We start from the raw sequence: 4,499 nt of genomic DNA on the forward strand, positions 1-4,499 counted from the left end.
GCATCAATTCTTCTACAGTCTTCCTTATTCACTGTCCAGCTTTCACATACATATGAGGTTATTGAAAATACCATGGCTTGGGTCAGGTGCACCTTAGTCTTCAAGCTGACATCTTTGCTCTTCAACACTTTCAAAAGCTACTGTGCAGCAGATTTGCCCAATGCAATAAGTCATCTGATCTCTTGACTGTTGCTTCCGTTAGTGTTGATAGTTTACCCAAGAAGAATAAAGTCCTTGACAACTTCAATCTTTTCTCCGTTGAAAAGAATGTTGTTTATTGATCTAGTGGTGAGGATTTCTGTTTTCTTTACATTGAGATGCAATCCATATCAAAGGCTGTGCTCTTTGATCTTCATCAGTAAATATTTTAAGTCTTCTTCACTTTCAGCAAGCAAGGTTGTATCTGAGAAATGTAAAGAAGTATAAGTTATGGCTCTTGCCTTTAAGAAATGATATTCTAGTTCAACGATTCACATTTTTTAATTGTGAATGTCTCTCAGTAAAAAGATTTTGGCATATGCCCTCAACATAGTATATCAATATACAAATATGTTGCTGTTGTTTTTAGGTACTGTCGAGTCAGTTCCGACTCATAGCAATCCTGTATAGGGATTCCAGGCAGTGGCTGGCGAGCTTGAACCACTGATCTTGCAGTTCAAACAGAACATGTAGTCCAACGCATTAATCCACAGTGCCACACCAGGACTCCACATATACATATATACATTAATATATTTAATACACATGAACATTTCTTTCTTTCTTATCTATAAGTAAAACCTAGTGCTGTGGAGTCATTTCCAACTCACGGCAACCCCTTACGTTTTACAGAGTAAAACTGTCCCATAGCGTTTATGTTATCTTATCTTAAGTATATGAAGGACTGGCTGTAATCTTTACAGAAGCAAATCACCAGGCCTTTCTTCTGTGGTTTTTCTGGGTGGGATCAAATTGCCAATTTTTAGGTTAATGCTGCTGTTGTTGTTGTTGTTAAGTACCGTCTAGTCAGTTCTGACTCATAGCAACTCTGTATAGGTTTTCCAAAGAATGGCAGGTAGGTTTGAACTGCCCACCTTGTGGCTCAAACTGACCTTTAGATCCAGTGCATTATCTGCAGCGCTGCACAAACCATCTATGCCACTCAGAGGCTGATTGTTGTTGTTTTAACTGTTGTCAGTCAGTTTCAACTCATAGCAACCCCATATAGGGTTTGAACTACAGAATTGGCCATTAGTAGTCCTGTATTTATCCTACAGCTCCACTCAGAAGCCTATCTGCAGAAAAAAGTATATAAATAAAAGTTCTTATATTTTTTCCAAAACCCCTGAGGTCATTGGCACCTCTCCTGGGCTATCAACATTCACTCAAGAGACCATATCTCTTGCCAACTGAGAGGTAGGTCTGATAATATTGAATAAGCTGCAACAGGAGTAAATACATCAGGGCTTAAGGGAATTTCTATTTACATCTAATTATAACATTATCTATGAAAAAGTCTAACTCTATTGTAGATATTGAAGTTGAGGTTTGAGCAGTATTTCCTAAACCAGTTTAAATTAATAAGACCTTATATTCAATAATAGTGAGATTGGTCCAGCATCAGGCACTGTTTCATTCTGCTGTGCATAAGGTCACTATGGGTCAGTACGGACTCAATGGCACCTAACAACAACAATAATATTCAAATATAAGTAACTTTGTTGTTGTTGTTATGTGTTGTGGAGTCGGTTGCAACTCATAGTGATCCTGTACAGGGTTTCCAAGGCTGTAAATGTTTACCAGAGCAGAAAGCCTCATCTTTCTCCCTTGGAACAGCTGGTAGTTTCGAACTGCTGACCCTGAGGTTCGCAGCCTGATTCTTAACCACTACGTTACCAGAGCTCCTTATAAGTAACTTTACAAAGAGATAAATGGAAAAGTTGTTTTGTTTTTTTAATAAGAGCTGTCATCTATGAATTTCTGTAGTGTATAGAAAGCTCTGGTAGCATAGTGGTTATAAATCAGGCTGCGAACTGCAAGTTCAGCAGTTCAAAACTACCAGCTGCTCCACAGGAGAAAGATGAGGCTTTCTGCTCCTGTAAAGATTTACAGGATCGGAAAGCCTGTTCAGGGTCACTATGGGTCGGAACCGACTCGACGGCACTTAACAACAACAACATAGGGATTATGCTTCACAACTGATTCATTTAATAATTCAGTATTTATTAAGAACTTATTGTTGTGTTGTTAATTTCCATGGAGTCAGTTCCGACTCTATAGCGGTTTCTGAGGAGTGGCTCGTGGGCTTGAACTGTTGACCTTGTGGTTAACAGTTTAGTTCTGGTCCTTCAGTGCCACATGGGTGGCACACATGGTTGCTATCATTACTAATCTAAAGATTGCAGTTCAAATCTACACAGGAGTATCATGGATGAAAGGCCTATGATATTCTGTAAAGATCACTGCCAAGGAAACCCTATGGATCTCAGCTCTACTCTCTAACAACCAGGCACCAAGAATCAGAATTGACTTGATGGCAATTGTTGTTGTTGTTGTGAAGTGCCGTCAAGTCGATTCTGACCCATAGCGACCTTGTATAGGGTTTCCAAGGAGCAGCTGGTGAGCTTGGCAATAGGCTTAGTTTTTTTGTTGTTGTTTTGTTTTTCATTTATGTATCGAGTAAGCACTGCATGCTAGTCATTAGGGATTCAGTGGAACAAAAAACAGAGGCTCTCTAAGCTTGTGGAGATAAACAAGTACAAGAGACAGAAAAGAAACATGCAAGCAAACAAATCTCTAATTACAAATGGTAGTTCACCCTATTACATAACTAAACAGGGTGATGTGACAGAGATGGATTGGGGTGGGGAAGATAAGGTGCTTGGGGAAGTCCTCTTAGAAAAATGGCATTCATGCCAAGTGTTGAAGACTGAGGGAAGACTACCACGCAAGAGGGAGAGGGAAATATAAATGGCATATTGCCAAACACAAAGCATGACACCCAAAATCCCCTAAACGAAAAGCCCCTTCAAACACCACCCTTGGAGCTCATCATAGCCATGACTGTAAAATATCCTCTGCAGAGGCTAGAGAAGAGTTTTGCTCATATTAGGTGTTTAAGACACTGAATGAACAGATATCTGGCTCTCAGAACAGCTTTACTATCATTGAGCAAGCAACTGATACCCTCATTCAATGAAACTCGCTATGGCAGAGGTTTCTTGGCAGTAGTTACAGATGACATAAGGGCAAGATGACTCCACTGCCATAGACAAACTACCCTTGCTTCTGCCAATGGTGAGTCCTCCTAGTGGAGCAAGGTAACCCAAACCCATGCTTAAATATCAAAAAAAAAAAAAAAAAAAAAAAAAACCCTTCAGGTTTATTCCAACAATGTTCAAATACCCAGCAAGGGCACCTGCTTTATCTCAAAATGTAAGACTCTGGAAGGCACACTGTGTCGGGTCCATGCCCACTGAAGAAGTTAATGTATGGTAGACTAGTTAGATTTATGATGCAGTGTCATCTGGGGATCCGTTCTGTCCATTAGGTAGTGCTAAGTGCTGTTAGGAATGTGAAGCAGAGCTTTACTGACCAGGGAGCAGATAAGTGGTTATAGCACTTTAAGTGACTCCAGATGGACCCGCAGGTACACCGGTGGCAGTTCCATACAGGGCGACCAGCTATGAGCTCACTTAATCCTCAGAGGTTTGAATTTCAAACACTAGCTCTTTTCTGTTTTGTTTCACTTACTTATTATATGCATTTACATGACAAGAAAGCTTGAAGAGAAATCACCAGTACTCAGTTTACACTGAAAATAACAACTGTGAATCTTCCCTTAAAGTCAAAGTTGTCTCAGATTCAAGGGTATCACTCCACAGCTCTCAGAGGTCTAGTTAGCACTTGTTTCTGTTCTGAATATCATCAAAGAAAGAGTGAGAAGGACAGTCACTTGATTTTGCCTAGAGAGATAACCTTGAAGTCAGTAAATATTGTACACTAAAACAGTATTATAAGAAGGTCTTTCTAGTGGAAATAGAAAGACTAATTAGCAGAGACACTGCTAATGCATAAACTCCATTACCTTAAAAAAGTTCAAAGTAACATGAAATGCATCCCACTGTCCTATAAAAATTTGATTTGAACTATGCTCAGGAATCGTTTAGAAACTTAAAACAGATAGAAAACAGATATGCTTAAATTCAGCATGTTGAATATGCCTAAATTGAAAAAGAAAAACAAAATGTTTAATTTTGATCCCCAGGAAAATGCAAAAAAAATATTTTTTGAATAAAAGATGGTAGGAAAATGCTCCTCACCGATAAGGGGAAGGGAGGAAAAATAGCAATGAAGTGGCGAGCTAAGCCCTACAATGTTCAATAGACTTCTGTGAACCCGGGTGAAGACCTGGTTGGCCAGCAGTGTGGCAAGACCTGAAGACTCTTGGACCCAGAGTCAGTGACATAGCCACAGAGGATTAGAGTGGAGAGTGAAGTGTCCAGCTGACAAGAAGAGAG

Source organism: Chrysochloris asiatica, unplaced genomic scaffold (genome assembly GCF_000296735.1).
Source record: "Chrysochloris asiatica unplaced genomic scaffold, ChrAsi1.0 scaffold00011, whole genome shotgun sequence".
Taxonomy (NCBI): Eukaryota; Metazoa; Chordata; class Mammalia; order Afrosoricida; family Chrysochloridae; genus Chrysochloris; species Chrysochloris asiatica.